Here is a 21,221-nt window from a genome sequence, read left to right as displayed (position 1 = left end):
GGGAGAGAGAGATGACTTTGAGTACACAAATACCTCTCCCTCTCTAGCGTAAATCATTACGTACTCTTGGCACTCCTCTTGTTCAGCTCAACCTGACCTTGCTGTCATTATGCGGCTGTCTGTCTCTCCCTAGCATTGCGGCTGCCTGTCTTGAGTGACGGCTGCTCACTGGCTTTAAGAGGGGCCTGTGGCTCAGCTCTGAGCTGCAACAGATCCATTCAGCCGGGAGAGGTTTATTGACGGATGGATGATATCCCATAGAAGTCGGCCTGGCTTGCCACCTCACCACCAGGCGCCTGCTGCCACCTCCGAGAGACACGCACCCAGATAAGGTGACAGGAAGTGGCAGCAGACAGGTGGAGGGGGGAGCGAGGGGTAGAGAGAGGAAACAGAGGGAGGGGAGAATGGCTGTGTCGAAAACATCACAAAGGGAGAGTGTAGAAAAGGGTAGAGAGAGAGTGTGAAAGGAGAGAGAGTGGAAGGAGATAGAGAAAGATATGGGGGTAGAATGTTAAACTAGAACGTGGGAGGGGGACAGGGGGGAGAGCAGGGTAGACCTGCCCATGCTGCAGTGTGTGTGAGGGAATCAGAGTGCCAGGTGAATCCCAGACAGCACAGCGCTCTAACTATCTAACTAACGCCGTTCAAGCACTCATTTCATGCTCCACTGGGATCCACCTTCTCTTCCCTCCTCCACCTTTCCCTTGTTCACTTTCTATTGCTTAGCCACACTCTCTCCTCACTCAATCCTTTCTTGCGCTCTGAATGTGTCATCTTACTGTGTTCTTGCACCTACACTGCTCATCTTCCCACTCTCACACACGCACACGCTTTACTTCACGTGCACACGCATGTACACACACACACACACACACACACACACACACACACACACACACACACACACACACACACACACACACACACACACACACACACACACACACACACACACACACACACGCACACGCACACGCACACGCACACGCACACGCACACACACACACAAACATCAAATCAAAGTTATTTGTCACATACACATGGTTAGCAGATGTTAATGCGAGTGTAGCGAAATGCTTGTGCTTCCAGTTTCGACAATGCAGTAATAACCAACGAGTAATCTAACTAACAATTCCAAAACTACTACCTAATACACACAAGTGTAGAGGGATAAAGAATATGTACATAAAAATATATGAATGAGTGATGGTACAGAACGGCATAGGCAAGATGCAGTAGATGGTATCGAGTACAGTATATACATATGAGATGGGTAATGTAGGGTATGTAAACATTATATTAAGTAGCATTGTTTAAAGTGGCTAGTGATATATTTGACATCAGTTCCCATCAATTCCCATTATTAAAGTGGCTGGAGTTAAGTCAGTGTGTTGGCAGCAGCCACTCAATGTTAGTGGTGGCTGTTTAACAGTCTGATGGCCTTGAGATAGAAGCTGTTTTTCAGTCTCTCGGTCCCAGCTTTGATGCACCTGTACTGACCTCACCTTCTGGATGATAGCGGGGTGAACAGGCAGTGGCTCGGGTGGTTGTTGTCCTTGATGATCTTTATGGCCTTCCTGTGACATCGGGTGGTGTAGGTGTCCTGGAGGGCAGGTAGTTTGCCCCCGGTGATGCGTTGTGCAGACCTCATTACCCTCTGGAGAGCCTTACGGTTGTGGCCGGAGCAGTTGCCGTACCAGGCGGTGATACAGCCCGACAGGATGCTCTCGATTGTGCACCTGTAGAAGTTTGTGAGTGCTTTTGGTGACAAGACACATTTCTTCTGCCTCCTGAGGTTGAAGAGGCGCTGCTGCGCCTTCTTCACGATGCTGTCTGTGTGGGTGGAACAATTCAGTTTGTCTGTGATGTGTACGCCGAGGAACTTAAAACTTACTACCCTCTCCACTACTATCCCATCGATGTGGATAGGGGGGTGTTCCCTCTGCTGTTTCCTGAAGTCCACAATCATCTCCTTAGTTTTGTTGACGTTGAGTGTGAGGTTATTTTCCTGACACCACACTCCGAGGGCCCTCACCTCCTCCCTGTAGGCCGTCTCGTCGTTGTTGGTATTCAAGCCTACCACTATTGTGTCGTCCGCAAACTTGATGATTGAGTTGGAGGCGTGCGTGGCCACACAGTCGTGGGTGAACAGGGAGTACAGGAGAGGGCTCAGAACGCACCCTTTTGGGGCCCCAGTGTTGAGGATCAGCGGGGTGGAGATGTTGTTACCTACCCTCACCACCTGGGGGCGACCCGTCAGGAAGTCCAGTACCCAGTGGCACAGGGCGGGGTCGAGACCCAGGGTCTCGAGCTTGATGACGAGTTTGGAGGGTACTATGGTGTTAAGTGCTGAGCTGTAGTCGATGAACAGCATTCTCACATAAGTATTCCTCTTGTCCAGATGGGTTAGGGCAGTGTGCAGTGTGGTTGAGATTGCATCGTCTGTGGACCTATTTGGGCGGTAAACAAATTGGAGTGGGTCTAGGGTGTCAGGTAGGGTGGAGGTGATATGGTCCTTGACTAGTCTCTCAAAGCACTTCATGATGACGGAAGTGAGTGCGACGGGGCAGTAGTCGTTTAGCTCAGTTACCTTAGCTTTCTTGGGAACAGGAACAATGGTGGCCCTCTTGAAGCATGTGGGAACAGCAGATTGGGATAAGGATTGATTGAATATGTCCGTAAACACACCAGCCAGCTGGTCTGCGTATGCTCTGAGGGCGCGGCTGGGGATGCCGTCTGGGCCTGCAGCCTTGCGAGGGTTAACACGTTTAAATGTTTTACTCACCTCGGCTGCAGTGAAGGAGAGTCCGCATGTTTTGGTTGCGGGCCGTGTCAGTGGCACTGTATTGTCCTCAAAGCGGGCAAAAAAGTTATTTAGTCTGCCTGGGTTTTCTTTTTGTAATCCGTAATTGACTGTAGACCCTGCCACATACCTCTTGTGTTTGAGCCGCTTGCGGAGGGAATAGCTACACTGTTTGTATTCGGTCATGTTTCCGGTCACCTTGCCCTGATTAAAAGCAGTGGTTCGCGCTTTCAGTTTCACACGAATGCTGCCATCAATCCACAGTTTCTGGTTTGGGAATGTTTTAATCGTTGCTATGGGAACGATATCTTCAACGCACGTTCTAATGAACTCGCTCACCGAATCAGCGTATTCGTCAATGTTGTTGTTTGACGCAATATGAAACATATCCCAGTCCACGTGATGGAAGCAGTCTTGGAGCGTGGAATCAGATTGGTCGGACCAGCGTTGAACAGACCTCAGCACGGGAGCTTCTTGTTTTAGTTTCTGTCTGTAGGCAGGGAGCAACAAAATGGAGTTGTCACGCTAAACTTTAATAAATGATGACAAACAGGGAATCAGCTCATATATATTTCATTGGGGGGCCAGAGGGTTGTGGTTGTGTGTGTTCGCGGGTGTGAGGGCATCGCTGTCCCTCTGGCATCATGCTGGGCTTTGCGTGTTGTTGGTACCAGCAGCCAGTCACAGCATTCCTCATGCTTCCCAGAAACAGCCAGTCACAGCATTCCTCATGCTTCCCAGAAACAGCCAGTCACAGCATTCCTCATGCTTCCCAGAAACAGCCAGTCACAGCATTCCTCATGCTTCCCAGAAACAGCCAGTCACAGCATTCCTCATGCTTCCCAGAAACAGCCAGTCACAGCATTCCTCATGCTTCCCAGAAACAGCCAGTCACAGAATTCCTCATGCTTCCCAGAAACAGCCAGTCACAGCATTCCTCATGCTTCCCAGAAACAGTTTGGAAGAGTTTGTGCATATATTATGACAACATTTTGTGACATTTATGTTCGATATGGACTTCCGTGAGGGTGTTTCGGGCACACAAACATTTTTCTGGAAGCAAGCCGAAGCCGAAGTCCCGACCCCTTAGTTGGTGAACAGTAGGGATTCTTCAATAAAGTCTTTGTTGTCATTCAACGAGAGACAACTCATTTTCATGCACATTTTTTCACTGATAAATACTGCACCAAACATCTTAGTTGGATGTAAAATTGCGCTACTAAGATCTCTGAAAAAACATCAATTTATGACAGATTTCTTGAGTATTCTTCGATAAATTCAGACTATTTTGAAGAAGTGTATACTGGCTACGGCAACTCAATATGGACAAACAGTACTACTGCTGCTTTTTTCTCTGTCTTTTAAGGGAGTATGCGAGCACAATCGTTTGGCCAGCCAAACTGAAGCATTCTGATGCCTTCACCCTCCACACGGTTTGTCAATCTCATAAACACATACCTCTCCTTTTGTCTTTTGTCTTTTGTCGTCTCTCTTCTCCCCTTCTGTTATACACCCTTCTCTTTTTTTTTTCTTAAGGTGACAATTTATCCGTATGTTATGGCCTACTCTATCTTGGTGTATTGATATATGAATCGGGTTTAGATTCGGCAGCTTACAATGATAAATTAGTTTTAATTAGACAGTCATCGATTGGATAGTGTGGGCCAATACATCATGGCGGTGTACATTTGTCAGATCATTCAGCATGGGCCTCAGCAATGTTTGGAGTTGGACTGTCTGAAGAGACCAATAAGAGAGGGGGAGGAAGTGGGAGTTCGACCTGTCCTGAAGAGGCCTGAGATTAGAGCCTGGGACTCAGTCAACACCGATCCCCTAGGCAGGTCAGAGCAGCCATGTCCCTGTACAGGTTTGCTTGTGCCTTGGGATCATGTATACTGTGCTAATGCCTATACAAATAAATAGTAGCCTAATGGCAATGTACAATATGGCGAACTTACCAAACGAGACATTTGTGCTAAGTGCATTGGGGCCGCCATCTTTATGGACTCCCGCCATTCTACAAATTTCTCCATTGAGCCGAGTTACATTTTTGCATTTTTAAAGCAAATTTCCTGCAATTCTTCACATTTTGCCATACACCTGAGAGAACATTTACCAGTTTTAAAGTTAGTTTCCTGCAATTCTAGACATTTTTTCAGTGCTAATTCTGTGTTCTTTTGCTCAAACAAAGTAGCAAAATTAATACTGCTAAATTCATTGTTTTGGGAATTTTTAATTCTCTCTTTATTTTATTTTGTTATTTTACCTTTATTTAACTAGGCAAGTAAGTTAAGAACAAATTCTTATTTTCAATGACGGCCTAGGAACAGTGGGTTAACTGCCTGTTCAGGGGCAGAACGACAGATTTGTACCTTGTCAGCTCGGGGGTTTGAATTTGCAACCTTCCGGTTACTAGTCCAATAGGCTACCCTGCCCCTACTGTGTAGCTTTTATTTGAGACATGTTTTGCTCTCAAAGATTATATTATTTAAGAATATACAGGTCCATTATCTTTTCTACATACTTTATATCTGGTTTTAGCCGTTTAAGTTTACCCCAAAAGCCTTTTTCCATCCTGGAAATTAATTTCCCCAAAATATGTATTATTATTTATTTATTTGAATCTGTTTGGACAAAACTGGTTAGGAGGACCGCCCAAGGATTACAATGACAGGAAAATACCTGCCTACTTGCCTACAAATGGCTTGTGTAGTCTTCCATGGTCAATGATGGATTGGGATTGTGCCCTGCCAGAATGGTTCTGAGGACATTGGGGTTTCTCTGTAAAGTGTTTCAATGCAGCAGGTCCATGGGGTTTCTCTGTGAAGTGTCAGGACCATGGGGTTTCTCTGTAAAGTGTTTCAATGCACCAATTTGTGTTGTCAGTAATCCTGAGTGACAGGAATCCACGTTAAGCTCACCACCACCAGCAAGGAATGAGAGATCCAGAGACCTGCCTGTCGAGCGAGAGAGAGAGAGAGAGAGAGAGAGGCCAGCAATGTTTCTTTACAAGTGCCCCATGATTCCTAGCTGCCAGGGCTCATTGGCACTTGCCATGATTGACAGAACAAACTTGACCCTTAGCTGTAAACAATTTAGTAATGTCTCTACCCTCACTCTCTGACTGGTTGTGTTTGTGTGATGCATTTGTGTGAGAGAGAAATAGAGAGGAGGGGACAGGGAAGAGAGAGAACAATATGGTGTGTGTAGTATGGAAGTTTGTGGACAACATTCTAAGTGGTTTTCCTCAGGCACCAGTCATCCATACTATGCTGATGGGTCTAGGGTCTCATACATACACACTGTCCCCAACCCAAACTGTTGTAGAGGAAATCAGTGCCACAGTTTCAGATATCTTCCACCAGCCATGTGCTGGTGGAAGAGTGTGCTGTGTCATTGTATACGCAGTGATTCAATGTACTGTTGGATGGATCCTAGGAGGGAGAGAGAACGAGAGCAATAGCGAGAGAGGAGAGCGACTGACATAAAGGGTGCTTTGTGATCGACAGGGATTAGTATGTGGTGGGAAGGCAGTGTTGTGTGTGGAGAGAGTCTAATTAGTGTAATTACGGAAGCAGGTACTAACTGGAGCGTCTCAGTCTGACATGGCCCTGACAGGGCTCTGTGTGTGTGGATCCAGTGGTGTGCTGTCAGATGGGGCCCAGACCACTGCCTGGCTTCCTGCGAGGCAAAAACAAATGGTCCGCCTCTCGCTGCCTTGTTAACATCATTAAAAACAGGAATGAGGAGCACAAAGGCTGGTCCTGCTGGCTGTCTAACGAAGGACCAGCGCTGTCACTCGAACACCATCTGTCCCTGACTCGCCTCGTACTTTAACACAAGTTTCACAGCCAGCCCTTGAAACTGAGATTCACAAATAACGAAGTGTGTGAAAATTGTGTTGATTTCACATAGAACAGACAGGAATCAGTTCTAACCCTCTGTAGGCTTATAGTTCATTCATACTCAGTAGTATTTCATCTGACCAATCAGGATTCCCCAAAAAAGGGCAGTTCAGCCACAAACCCTTTAATGCAGGTCAAGGTATTTACATCTCTTAAGCATGTTTCTCAAGTCCTCAGGTTTCCCCTCCAGGCGTGTCTGTCTCTAGGGAGTGACATTAAGGAAAGTGAAAACGTGCCCCAGACCTCCTCCTGTCACTCACAGCTGACTGACAGACAGACATCTATAAGGAGAGGGCCCCCAGAGGACCAGGGTAAGAGCCTGTGGGTGGGTGATTTCCAGTCACATTGGCTGATGAGTACCTGACTGCTATGACTCTTTTGAGAAGGCAGTGGGACTAAGTTGTGTATCTTTTCTCCCTCCTTTCTTTTCTCCACTATTTTTCCCATCCCCTGTGCAGGAAGGCACTCCACCCTCACTGCCTTAGAGAACTGAGGAAATCGTGTGCAGTTTGTAAATAAGGTCTGTCAGTAGGATTACACTTCTCTGAAATTGGATTTTCCCCAGCTACAATAGTCTATTGTGATTTTCCACCTTGCATTATATCACCCAGCACCACTGGCAGGCAGGCTGATTGATCAATGAATGCACATTAATGCTAGAGTACTGTCGGCTGTAGCTGTTGTCAAGAGATGGATGGAGAGACAGAGGAGGATGGAGGGAATGAGAAAGAGAGATTATCATTGACTCTACTATGCAGTCATTAAAAGGAGTTTCCCAGGATCAGTACAGCACAGCCTAATTGGGTGCAAGAAAGGCTTCTGGAATCAATTGGTGGGGAGGGGGGGGGGTGTGAACGGTGGGGTGGAGGGATGAACGGGGGGGTGGAGGGATGAACGGGGGGTGGAGGGATGAACGGGGGTGGAGGGATGAACGGGGGATGGAGGGATGGAGGGATGAACAGGGGGATGGAGGGATGAACGGGGGGTGGAGTGATGAACGGGGGGAAGGGGGTATCACAGATGGAATTAAAGTTGTGCCGCCTGAAGGTAGCAGCGTCCATACTGGAATCGATTTAGGAGGCTGGAAGATATTGGTAGAGTCAGCCAGGCAGTCTGGACCCACTCACCCCCTCACCTCTCCACCCCTCCCCTCTGACTTCTGGCTTCAGTCCTCTGCTTTCCAGATCAGTCAGATGCTCTCAAATCAGGATCATCTCATGCTGGTAGCGATTGTGGTGGGCAATTCTGGAATGGGTGTTACGGAACATATGCATTTTCTACTGTATTAAAACTTGAATATATGTATTAGTAGTCTAGACTCTTAAATGAATGTGTACTGCACCTCAGGACTTGACTAAGGCTGAATATTTCAATAAAAACCGAGGTCTCCAAAATAATATTGTATGAATACCAAGATGTTCCAAAGGCCTTTTGAAAACAGATTTGTATTATGTTATCGCCACAATGTACGTTTTTAAGACACAAAACATGAACAAATGAAATACAGTTTACAATTATTTGTTTCAAATACCACCCTTGACCTCCCCGAACTCCTCCCGATCAAAATGGCCCATAAATAAACCACAGTCCATAGAGTTGGACAATGTAACTTAGTCAAGTGGATCTGGGATGAAGAAGTATGCGGATAGAGGGTGATTACAGTAATTGACGTTGATCTTTTCATCTGTCCTCCTTGGTCAGTAACCGGAAAATATAACGATTGGATTGCATTTGTGGTTTCTGAAAGGGAACCTACTCTCTCTCTCTTGACGAGGCGAGCTGTCCTTGTCCCCAGTGGAAGGGTAATTGTCAGCCGTGGTGAGGCTCTTATCTACTCTGAAGGGTGTTTTTAGAGAAACAGAGGATAAAATCTCTTCAGAGGTTTTTTCTCCACCTATATTTATACCAACCACGAGCCAAATGTGTATCTGTATGAGTACATGTTATATGACAGAGAAAGAGAAAGAGAGAGAGAGAGTCCTCTTATGGGTCCTGGAGGAGGCCAGTTTTAGAGAGAACAGACGTGTCTGTAGAATGGAAATAGTGTACAACAACAACAACGAGGTCTAATGCACATAGCTGTTTTAGTGTACATTTATGTCTGCTATAACAGCCTGGGTTTATCGCGGCCGGCATGTTTTTGCTCATTTGAGTCGCAGGGTAAGAGAGTGCCCATGTACACTCTCTCGCTCCCTCCTTCCCCCCTCTCTCTCTCTCTCTCTCTCTCTCTCTCTCTCTCTCTCTCTCTCTCTCTCTCTCTCTCTCTCTCTCCCCTTCCTCTCCCCCTCCCTCCCCTCCACACACACACACACACACACACACACACACACACACACACACACACACACACACACACCACACACACACACACACACACACACACACACACACACACACACACACACACACACACACACACACACACACACACACACACACACACACACACACCCTCTGTCTCTCTCTCTCTCTCTGTGTTTTATGGCCTTGGATGGAGACTGTTTAATCACCCCTGGCTGATTTGACTGTTGTTGTTTGCTGTCTGTGTGAATTGCAGGTCGCAGGGTGCTAAGTAACACAGGGAAACATTGGCACATTAATTGAGCCCTCAGCGGCTTTTCCCGCTCCCTAAAACAGATGCATTTCACTGTCTTATCAATCCAAGACACATATTTCCATATTTTTCCAATATACTGCCTGTGTTTGTCACAACAAATGGCTCCCTGTTGTAGTTGATGTGAATATAGGTGAAAAGCAGACACAAGGCCTAATGGTTTTTATGTATTAGACACAGCACGGTACACAGACAGAAAGCCATTGCCCCCTCCCTCACCTCTCCTGGAGACACACAACTACCGTTGAGTTAGGGCCGTGGGTCTCGTCTCGCTGCGTGAGTTTAGTCTAAACGGCGCTAGACCGGAAGGGTCCCGCTCACTAGAGCACCATCAGCTCATCTTACTCTCCTCTGAAAGCATCTGAATTATTCAGCACAATGTGGGCCTGGTCTCAGAGTCAGTTCCTCCAGCAGCGGGAGCTCCACCAGTGAACAGCGAGAGGAAACATCTCTCTGTGCGTGCCGGGCCAGAGTATCCAGCGACACTCCTGTCAGCTCTCATCCCCGAAACCCACGGCACAATTAACGCCATGACACGCTGTCACTTGGAGTGTCCGACGGTGGAGGAAAGAGGCTCTTCTGGAGAGCGTAGAGTTGAACGAGTCCACCGGTGGCCTGAGTGACATTAAAAATGACATGGCCTCAAGGGAGAAGACCACTAGGAGAAATAGCTGTGGCTAAATATCTCTATTTCTACTCTTTTATTTGCAGATCAAGTCACACTTTCAGCCCAATATGTGCCTGTAACTTCGTCTCTATTCCTCAGTACTAATTAGCCGCTGTTATAAACATTGTATTCATTTCGGGATTGTGGGGGGTGGACTGTGGAGACATGAATCGGTCATCATGTTTAGTTATGTGACCCAGGAGCTCGCTGCGGTGCTGGGCTTAGTGATGAAAAGAGCCTCAGATGTAATGTGAATGTAGATATAAATCAGCCTGGTGGTGGAGGGGCCTGTAATGACAGGGCCCTGGTCAACAGTAGTGCACTGTATAAGGAAAAGGGTGCTATTTGGGATGGAGCCTAGAACTCTGCTCTTGCTCAGTGAGGAGAGAGAGAGAGCAGAGACGATTCCCAATGAAAACCCATTGAAAAGAGAGTAACCTCAAAAAATCTGAATGGTTTGTCGTCGGGGTTTCGCCTGCTAAATAAGTTCTGTTATACTCACAGACATGATTCAAAAAGTTTTAGAAACTTCAAAGTGTTATCTATCCAAATCTACTAATAATATGCATATCCTATCTTCTGGGGATGAGTAGCAGGCAGTTGAATTTGGGCATGCATTTCATCCGGACGTGAAAATACTGCCCCTTGTCACCAAGAAGTTAAGTAGGGAAGCAACATTTTTTCCCAGCACTTTCATTTGCATGACTGATCAAAAGTCGTTTTCTCTCTAGTCCCTCTGCGGCAGACATTTGGTGAGCAATCTGTTTGGAACATCAAATCGCAATTGAATTACAGTATAGAATTGCAATACATATCGTATCGGCACCAAGGTATCATGATAGTATCGTATTGTGAAGTCCCTTGCAATTCCCAGCCCTACACTACACAATACACATCCTGTTCCCGGACTCCGCACTGAGGACCACATCATTCACCTGGGGGGGGTAGGAGGGGCCCGATGGGAGGGGCCCTCCCATCAAGGTGGTGTATACGGAGTCTGTGTCTGGTTTTGTGAGCCCCCTGTATGTGTACACGCCACGGTGCTGTGTGTGTGTGTGTGTGTGTGTGTGTGTGTGTGTGTGTGTGTGTGTGTGTGTGTGTGTGTGTGTGTGTGTGTGTGTGTGCGTGTGCGTGTGCGTGTGCGTGTGCGTGTGTGTGTGCGCGTGCGTGCGTGCGTGCGTGCGTGTGTGTGTGTGTGTGTGCGTGCGTGCGTGAATTTTGGATGATTTTGTGTGTGCACTCTCCTCTCAAATGATGTTCTCAAGGACAGGCGGTGTGAAGGGAGTGTCCTTGAGCTATACAGATGAATTCACTCCTTTATTGAATCGGGCATGTAACTGTGAATGGGGTGTATAGGCTACGGGACGGGAGAGAAAGCACCAGTGTCAGTCCATTATTGGAGAACTCTGCTGTGTGTTGTGTTCCTGCCATGTAACTTGTCTTGTAGCGTGTCATTTTCCCTCCCATCCCCCCACATCCCTTTCTCTCTCCCCTGGCAGGCAGGATGAGGGTACCACTGTACTGTAGCTCTGTGGTTAAGGTGTTGAGTGCTGACTGCTGTCACAAAAGGAGGGGGGAAAGCTGTGGGAAGAAACAAAACCATCTCAGGCCATTGATTCCCATCGGCCAGAGAGAGAGGGAGGGATGAGGATGGAGAAATGGCGAGAAAGAGGGAGAGAAGAGCTGAGCGAGAGAAGGAGAGAAAACAAGTGTATTCACACAGAGAGAACAGGGGGGGGTGTATGTAGTGCGCCACACACACACTCACCGTCTCGCCCCACAGATGGCACTCTTTTAATGTTGCACTTACAGGGTGGTGTCTGTGTTTTGCTTGATGGGCTGTGGTTGAATCAGCGGTGGGTGTTTGACTGTCTTCCTCCCCTGATGCTGCCTGTTCAGGGCTGATCAGTGATCAGGGACTGTGAACCACAGTGATCTCACAGTGGTATATCTGTCAATGTCAGCTCAATGTTTCTACTCTCCCAACCCATGGCAGTGGCCAGGCAGAACACAGTGTACCTAGATCAGATCAGTAATCAGAGCACTTTCCAGCAGAACCTCCATCTGCGCTGCTCTCCTCCTCTCCTCATGCACCCAGCCAGTGTGCTAGCAGGCGGGCAGGCAGGCAGGCAACTCACAGGCGGGCAGGCAGGCAGGTAGCTCGCAGGCAGGCAGTTCCCAGGGAAGGCAGCTCACAGGGAAGGCAGGTCACAGGGCAGGTAGCTCACATGGAAGGTAGCTTGCAGGCAGGCAGTTCCCAGGGAAGGCAGCTCACAGGGAAGGCAGGTCACAGGGCAGGTAGCTCACATGGAAGGTAGCTCACAGGCAGGCAGTTCACAGGGAAGGCAGCTCACAGGGAAGGCAGGTCACAGGGCAGGTAGCTCACATGGAAGGTAGCTCACAGGCAGGCAGTTCACAGGGAAGGCAGCTCACAGGGAAGGCAGGTCACATGGAAGGTAGCTCACAGGCAGACTGGAAGGCTGTTGAATATGTATTACTTAATCAGGGTGATTGACGGAGTGGCATTTCCTTCTGATGGGAGATGGAAAGATTTCTCTCTCTGTCTCTTTCCTCTCTCTCTTCCTGGGGTGTAGCTGTTCCCACACTGTCATTAGCTTTCTAGCTAAGTGACATTAAGTCTGTGCTCTGCGATCTCCCTAAGCCGCTGCAGCCTCCATCTCAGAGCTGTAATTGTTTCTGTTTTTCCCGGGTTGTCTGAATGAACTTGTCATCCCTCCAGCCTCTCTTCCTCTTCCCCCTGCTCCCCCCTCCCTCCTCCTGCTCCTCCTCTCTGCAGCCAGGCCCTATAAAGGTCCAGAAACGTAGGCTATTTGTCGCAGGGTTGTGTTCGCCGCCCCCTAAGCCCCCCGCTCAGTTTTATTTCAGCAGTGGGAATTGGCAGCACAAAGTGCAGCATGAAAAACAGAGGGCAGAAAGTCATTTTTTTTTTGTTCAATTGCAGCTCTCAAACCCTGACATCAGTATTCCACTCAGACCTGGAGTCTGACAAAAAGCGAAAAAGAGCAAAAGCAAGGGACGGAGAGGGGGGCGAGGGACGGGCAGAGAGAGACAGGCGAACATTGAAGTCTTTTGATTGCAAATTGTAAATGCGCCTCTCCCTCCATCCCCCTCTCTCTCTTTCTCTCACCATCTTGTTTCAAAGCAGAAGGGACTCAAGCTGTAGGTGAAATAAATCACTGGCAGCCTGGGCGAGGAAGGAGAAAGGGAGGGAAGGAGGGGTGGGTATACAGGATGGAAAGAAAGAGGCGCTTTAGTTCTGACTTCTGCTTTTGTGTTGGCCTTCACCGTGAGATGACCCCTGCTCTGTTTGTGCTTGTTTTCACAGAGCCCAGCCGCTTCTCCAAACATAAAGAGACTCCCACATCCCCAGAGAAGACAACCTTCCATTGACAGGTGAGTGACGGGGGTAGCGTCCTGATGAGGAACAGACAATGAGGGACGGGGGTGTTGCTGCTGTGAGGGGGGGATGGTTGGTCTTGATGAGAGGAGGGGGTGTCTGCCTCTCTGTCTCTGTCTGTCTTAACACCCCTGCTAGCTAGGCTGAATCCCTCTGACAGTGTCAGTGGTGGCTGCAGAGAGCTCTCGCCAACTCTGCGCTCTCACACAACACAGAATAGAGTAATTTGTCAGGGGGATGGACGGACGACGGCAGTCCTCCGAGTCAGCACTGGGGGTGGGGTTGGCTTTGGGGCGAGCCTGTCAGAAGTGACAGAGAGAGAGAGAAAAGGGGGAAGAGCGATGGAGGAGTAAAGAATGAAAGGGGTGAAAATGGGACGTGGGGTTGATGGTCGGTGTGGGATCTAGGGTGTTGTGGGTGTGCCCTCCGCCCCCTCCCATGACGACATCCCTGCGTGGCACAGCTGGACCCGCTGAGGGGTAGGAACAGGAGTCTCACATTTCTGATTAATGATGGAGTATGGTCTCAGACAATGTGCACGATTTGGACAAAATATCTATACTGAACAAAAATATAAACGCAACATGTGAAGTGTCGATCCCATGTTTCATGAGCTGAAATAAAAGATCCCAGAAACGTTCCATATGCACAAACAGCTTATTTCTCAAAAATGTTGTGCACAGATTTGTTCACATCCCTGTTAGTGAGCATCTCTCCTCTGCCATGAAAATCCATCTACCTGACAGGTGTGGCATATCAAGAAGCTGATTAAACGGCATGATCGTTACACAGGTGCACCTTGTGCTGGGGACAATAAAAGGCCACTCTAAAATGTGCAGTTTTGTCTCACAACACAATGCTTAAGATGACTCAAGTTTTGAGGGTGCGCGCAAAACTGACGGGCCGCCCCACAGGTGTTAAGGGTAGGCAACAACACATCTAAACACAGGGGCCCCTCAGGGACGCATGCTTAATCCCCTGTGTTGAATAGGGTGTTTTTCATGTGGCCAAAGTGCTTAGTGCCAATCAGGTCTTTGAGACAGATATTCTGATTAAAACCGCATGCCTTGTCAAAAGGACATTAGCTTGATGTACAAAAATGGCCAGGGTCTATAAAGGTTCATATCAAACCGTAAATGAAAAATGCTGCCAACATGCCAAACTTTCCAGCTGCGGTCTTGAATATTCAGTACCGTCCGTAAGAGGGAAGCTAACGTGTGTGTGTGTGTGTGTGTTTGTGTGTGTGTTTTTCCCGGTACTGGTACTCCCGGTATATAGCCATGGTATTTTAACTTGTTATTGTTATTCACTGTGTATTTATTTATCTTTAACTCTGCATTGTTGGACCCATAAGTCAGCATTTCACTGTTAGTCTACACCTGTTGTTTACGAAGCGTGCGACACATAAAACTTGATTTGATTTCATGGGAGACTGAGAAAGAGAGAGAAAGAGATATATAAACAGGAAAGAAAAAGTGATGGCCAGATGATTAAAGTCACACACTCCCTCCCATTGTTTTGTCTTCTGTTGCGTTACCTAGTGTTGGCCAATAAGAGAGCTGGAAAGTTTCTCCACAAATCAGGCTCACTCAGCAGGTTACACAAATGGAACGTCTCATCCCATCCAAGATCTGATACATCATTAGCTTTTCCCCTCTGTTTGTTTTTGCTCTCTGTCGACTAGAGAAACAATTTCCACATAGCTTGTCCCATAGGGACGTTCGGTATGTAGGCAGTTGCTCTCCAGGCAGGTCACACCCGTTCTGTGAGAGCTACGCTCACTAACCTGCTCAGGCAGATGCAATTGTTTTCTTAGGCTCGGGAATTACAGTATCAGTGCTCTGCATCATAGTGCAGCATTCCACTGCTAACATGATAAATCTTTTCAATTCCATATTGTAGGGGTTTGTTAGCTCAGCAATAGTGCACCACTTTTGTGTCGGAGCTGCAGAAACCCATAATTATTCATTTTGACACTTACCGTGGATGTTAAATTGACATAAAACAACTATGGAATATTTTATCGTTCCCTCAGTACCAGTGGCGGCCGTTGCCATTTAAGATGAGAGAGGATGATTCTTTTTTTTTATGAGCATGTCCTTATATCTATTACAGCATACCGGATAGTGGAGCAGGTTGAGCGCTTCAAGTTCCGGGGGGTCCACATCACCAACAAGCTATCATGGTCCAAACACTCCAAGACAGTCGTGAAGAGGCATGACGGTGGCAATAAATGAATTTACAACTTTCAAATTAGTGGATTCAGCTATTTCAGCCACACTCGTTGCTGACAAGTGTATAGAATCGAGGACACAGCCATGCAATCTCCATAGCATAACATTGGCAGTAGAAGAGAAGAGATTAGTGACTTTCAACGTGACACCGTCATAGGATGCCACCGCCCTGCTAGAGCTACCCTTGTCAACTGTAAGTGCTGTTATTGTGAAGCGTAAACATCTGGGACCAACAACGGTTCAGCCGCGAGTTGGTAGGCCACACAAACAGAACGGGACCGTTGAGTGCTGAAGGGCGTAGTGCGTAAAAATCATCTGTCCTCAGTTGCAACACACACTACCGAGTTCCAAACTGCTGCTGGAAGCAACATCAACGCAATAGCGGTTCTTTGGGAGCTTTATGAAATGGGTTTCCATGGCCGAGCAGCCGCATGCAAGCCTATGATCACCATGCACAATGCTACAGGTTGGCTGGAGTGGTGTAAAGCTTGCCGCCATTGGACAGTAGAAACGCATTCTCTGGAGTGATGAATCACGCTTCAACGACTGGCAGTCCGACGTACGAACCTAGGTTTGGTGGATGCCAAGAGAACGCTACCTGCCCCAATGCATAGTGCCAACTGTAGAGTTGGGGTCTGCCAGGGTTGTCTTTATGTGGTAACTAGTGGATGGGGTCAGATAGGGTTCTCTGTATGTGGTAAGTAGAGGATGGGGTCTGACAGGGTTGTCTTTATGTGGTAACTAGTGGATGGGGTCAGATAGAGTTCTCTTTATGTGGTAAGTACAGGATGGTGTCTGACAGGGTTGTCTTTATGTGGTAACTAGTGGATGGGGTCAGACAGGGTTGTCTTTATGTGGTAACGATGGGGTCTGACAGGGTTGTCTTTATGTGGTAACTAGTGGATGGGGTCTGACAGGGTTGTCTTTATGTGGTAGAAGATGGGGTCTGACAGGGTTGTCTTTATGTGGTAGAAGATGGGGTCTGACAGGGTTGTCTTTATGTGGTAACTAGAGGATGGGGTCTGACAGGGTTGTCTTTATGTGGTAACTAGTGGATGGGGTCTGACAGGGTTGTCTTTATGTGGTAGAAGATGGGGTCTGACAGGGTTGTCTTTATGTGGTAGAAGATGGGGTCTGACAGGGTTGTCTTTATGTGGTAGTGGATGGGGTCTGACAGGGTTGTCTTTATGTGGTAGAAGATGGGGTCTGACAGGGTTGTCTTTATGTGGTAGAAGATGGGGTCTGACAGGGTTGTCTTTATGTGGTAGTGGATGGGGTCTGACAGGGTTATCTTTATGTGGTAACTAGTGGATGGGGTCTGACAGGGTTGTCTTTATGTGGTAACTAGTGGATGGGGTCTGACAGGGTTGTCTTTATGTGGTAACTAGTGGATGGGGTCTGACAGGGTTATCTTTATGTGGTAGAAGATGGGGTCTGACAGGGTTGTCTTTATGTGGTAGAAGATGGGGTCTGACAGGGTTGTCTTTATGTGGTAGAAGATGGGGTCTGACAGGGTTGTCTTTATGTGGTAGAAGATGGGGTCTGATAGGGTTGTCTTTATGTGGTAGAGGATGGGGTCTGACAGGGTTGTCTTTATGTGGTAACTAGTGGATGGGGTCTGATAGGGTTGTCTTTATGTGGTAGATGATGGGGTCTGACAGGGTTGTCTTTATGTGGTAACTAGTGGATGGGGTCAGATAGGGTTCTCTTTATGTGGTAGACGATGGGGTCTGACAGTGTTGTCTTTATGTGGTAACTAGTGGATGGGGTCTGACAAGGTTGTCCTTATGTAGTAACTAGTGGATGGGGTCTGACAGGGTTGTCTTTATGTGGTAACTAGTGGATGGGGTCTGACAGGGTTGTCTTTATGTGGTAACTAGTGGATGGGGTCTGACAGGGTTGTCTTTATGTGGTAATGGGGTCTGACAGGGTTGTCTTTAGTGGATGGGGTCAGATAGGGTTCTCTTTATGTGGATGATGGGGTCTGACAGGGTTGTCTTTATGTGGTAACTAGTGGATGGGGTCTGACAAGGTTGTCCTTATGTAGTAACTAGTGGATGGGGTCTGACAGGGTTGTCTTTATGTGGTAACTAGTGGATGGGGTCTGACAGGGTTATCTTTATGTAGTAACTAGTGGATGGGGTCTGACAGGGTTGTCTTTATGTGGTAACTAGTGGATGGGGTCTGACAGGGTTGTCTTTATGTGGTAACTAGTGGATGGGGTCTGACAGGGTTGTCTTTATGTGGTAACTAGTGGATGGGGTCTGACAGGGTTATCTTTATGTGGTAACTAGTGGATGGGGTCTGACAGGGTTGTCTTTATGTGGTAACTAGTGGATGGGGTCTGACAGGGTTATCTTTATGTGGTAACTAGTGGATGGGGTCTGACAGGGTTGTCTTTATGTAGTAACTAGTGGATGGGGTCTGACAGGGTTGTCTTTATGTGGTAACTAGTGGATGGGGTCTGACAGGGTTGTCTTTATGTGGTAACTAGTGGATGGGGTCTGACAGGGTTATCTTTATGTGGTAACTAGTGGATGGGGTCAGATAGGGTTCTCTTTATGTGGTAGACGATGGGGTCTGACAGTGTTGTCTTTATGTGGTAACTAGTGGATGGGGTCTGACAAGGTTGTCCTTATGTAGTAACTAGTGGATGGGGTCTGACAGGGTTGTCTTTATGTGGTAACTAGTGGATGGGGTCTGACAGGGTTATCTTTATGTAGTAACTAGTGGATGGGGTCTGACAGGGTTGTCTTTATGTGGTAACTAGTGGATGGGGTCTGACAGGGTTGTCTTTATGTGGTAACTAGTGGATGGGGTCTGACAGGGTTGTCTTTATGTGGTAACTAGTGGATGGGGTCTGACAGGGTTGTCTTTATGTGGTAACTAGTGGATGGGGTCTGACAGGGTTGTCTTTATGTGGTAACTAGTGGATGGGGTCTGACAGGGTTATCTTTATGTGGTAACTAGTGGATGGGGTCTGACAGGGTTGTCTTTATGTAGTAACTAGTGGATGGGGTCTGACAGGGTTATCTTTATGTGGTAACTAGTGGATGGGGTCTGACAGGGTTGTCTTTATGTGGTAACTAGTGGATGGGGTCTGACAGGGTTGTCTTTATGTGGTAACTAGTGGATGGGGTCAGATAGGGTTCTCTTTATGTGGTAGACTGGATGGGGTCTGACAGGGTTGTCTTTATGTGGTAACTAGTGGATGGGGTCTGACAAGGTTGTCCTTATGTAGTAACTAGTGGATGGGGTCTGACAGGGTTGTCTTTATGTAACTAGTGGATGGGGTCTGACAGGGTTATCTTTATGTAGTAACTAGTGGATGGGGTCTGACAGGGTTGTCTTTATGTGGTAACTAGTGGATGGGGTCTGACAGGGTTGTCTTTATGTGGTAACTAGTGGATGGGGTCTGACAGGGTTGTCTTTATGTAGTAACTAGTGGATGGGGTCTGACAGGGTTATCTTTATGTGGTAACTAGTGGATGGGGTCTGACAGGGTTGTCTTTATGTGGTAACTAGTGGATGGGGTCTGACAGGGTTGTCTTTATGTAGTAACTAGTGGATGGGGTCTGACAGGGTTATCTTTATGTGGTAACTAGTGGATGGGGTCTGACAGGGTTGTCTTTATGTGGTAACTAGTGGATGGGGTCTGACAGGGTTGTCTTTATGTAGTAACTAGTGGATGGGGTCTGACAGGGTTGTCTTTATGTGGTAACTAGTGGATGGGGTCTGACAGGGTTATCTTTATGTAGTAACTAGTGGATGGGGTCTGACAGGGTTGTCTTTATGTGGTAACTAGTGGATGGGGTCTGACAGGGTTATCTTTATGTGGTAACTAGTGGATGGGGTCTGACAGGGTTATCTTTATGTGGTAACTAGTGGATGGGGTCTGACAGGGTTGTCTTTATGTGGTAACTAGTGGATGGGGTCTGACAGGGTTGTCTTTATGTGGTAACTAGTGGATGGGGTCTGACAGGGTTATCTTTATGTGGTAACTAGTGGATGGGGTCTGACAGGGTTGTCTTTATGTGGTAACTAGTGGATGGGGTCTGACAGGGTTGTCTTTATGTGGTAACTAGTGGATGGGGTCTGACAGGGTTGTCTTTATGTGGTAACTAGTGGATGGGGTCTGACAGGGTTGTCTTTATGTGGTAACTAGTGGATGGGGTCTGACAGGGTTGTCTTTATGTGGTAACTAGTGGATGGGGTCTGACAGGGTTGTCTTTATGTGGTAACTAGTGGATGGGGTCTGACAGGGTTATCTTTATGTAGTAACTAGTGGATGGGGTCTGACAGGGTTGTCTTTATGTGGTAACTAGTGGATGGGGTCTGACAGGGTTATCTTTATGTGGTAACTAGTGGATGGGGTCTGACAGGGTTATCTTTATGTGGTAACTAGTGGATGGGGTCTGACAGGGTTGTCTTTATGTGGTAACTAGTGGATGGGGTCTGACAGGGTTGTCTTTATGTGGTAACTAGTGGATGGGGTCTGACAGGGTTGTCTTTATGTGGTAACTAGTGGATGGGGTCTGACAGGGTTGTCTTTATGTGGTAACTAGTGGATGGGGTCTGACAGGGTTGTCTTTATGTGGTAACTAGTGGATGGGGTCTGACAGGGTTATCTTTATGTGGTAACTAGTGGATGGGGTCTGACAGGGTTATCTTTATGTGGTAACTAGTGGATGGGGTCTGACAGGGTTGTCTTTATGTGGTAACTAGTGGATGGGGTCTGACAGGGTTGTCTTTATGTGGTAACTAGTGGATGGGGTCTGACAGGGTTGTCTTTATGTGGTAACTAGTGGATGGGGTCTGACAGGGTTGTCTTTATGTGGTAACTAGTGGATGGGGTCTGACAGGGTTATCTTTATGTGGTAACTAGTGGATGGGGTCTGACAGGGTTGTCTTTATGTGGTAACTAGTGGATGGGGTCTGACAGGGTTGTCTTTATGTGGTAACTAGTGGATGGGGTCTGACAGGGTTGTCTTTATGTAGTAACTAGTGGATGGGGTCTGACAGGGTTGTCTTTATGTGGTAACTAGTGGATGGGGTCTGACAGGGTTATCTTTATGTGGTAACTAGTGGATGGGGTCTGACAGGGTTGTCTTTGATGTTGTCTTTATGTAACTAGTGGATGGGGTCTGACAGGGTTATCTTTATGTGGTAACTAGTGGATGGGGTCTGACAGGGTTATCTTTATGTGGTAACTAGTGGATGGGGTCTGACAGGGTTGTGTTTATGTGGTAACTAGTGGATGGGGTCTGACAGGGTTGTCTTTATGTGGTAGAAGATGGGGTCTGACAGGGTTGTCTTTATGTGGTAGAAGATGGGGTCTGACAGGGTTGTCTTTATGTGGTAGAGGATGGGGTCTGACAGGGTTGTCTTTATGTGGTAGAAGATGGGGTCTGACAGGGTTGTCTTTAAGTGGTAGAAGATGGGGTCTGATAAGGTTGTCTTTATGTGGTAGAGGATGGGGTCTGACAGGGTTGTCTTATGTTGTAACTAGTGGATGGGGTCTGACAGGGTTATCTTTATGTGGTAACTAGTGGATGGGGTCTGACAGGGTTATCTTTATGT

At 47.4% G+C, this 21,221-nt stretch overlaps 1 protein-coding gene across 4 annotated transcripts in view; it reads left to right on the top strand.

Annotated features, from left to right (window-relative positions):
- The window catches only part of LOC118375220 (extracellular sulfatase Sulf-2-like), a 181,238-nt gene that overhangs the window by 21,557 nt on the left and 138,460 nt on the right, over nt 1-21,221 (top strand). For all 4 annotated transcript variants that reach the window (XM_052482747.1, XM_052482749.1, XM_052482750.1 and 1 more), the window contains exon 2: nt 13,336-13,403. The gene's annotated coding sequence lies outside the window, so the exon portion shown is untranslated. The remainder of the gene's footprint in view (nt 1-13,335; nt 13,404-21,221) is intronic.

The sequence above is a fragment of the Oncorhynchus keta genome, chromosome 28 (assembly GCF_023373465.1).
Source record: "Oncorhynchus keta strain PuntledgeMale-10-30-2019 chromosome 28, Oket_V2, whole genome shotgun sequence".
Taxonomy (NCBI): domain Eukaryota; kingdom Metazoa; phylum Chordata; class Actinopteri; order Salmoniformes; family Salmonidae; genus Oncorhynchus; species Oncorhynchus keta.
The sequence above is the reverse complement of the archived record's forward strand: the minus strand, read 5'-3'. Positions and strand labels throughout refer to the sequence as shown.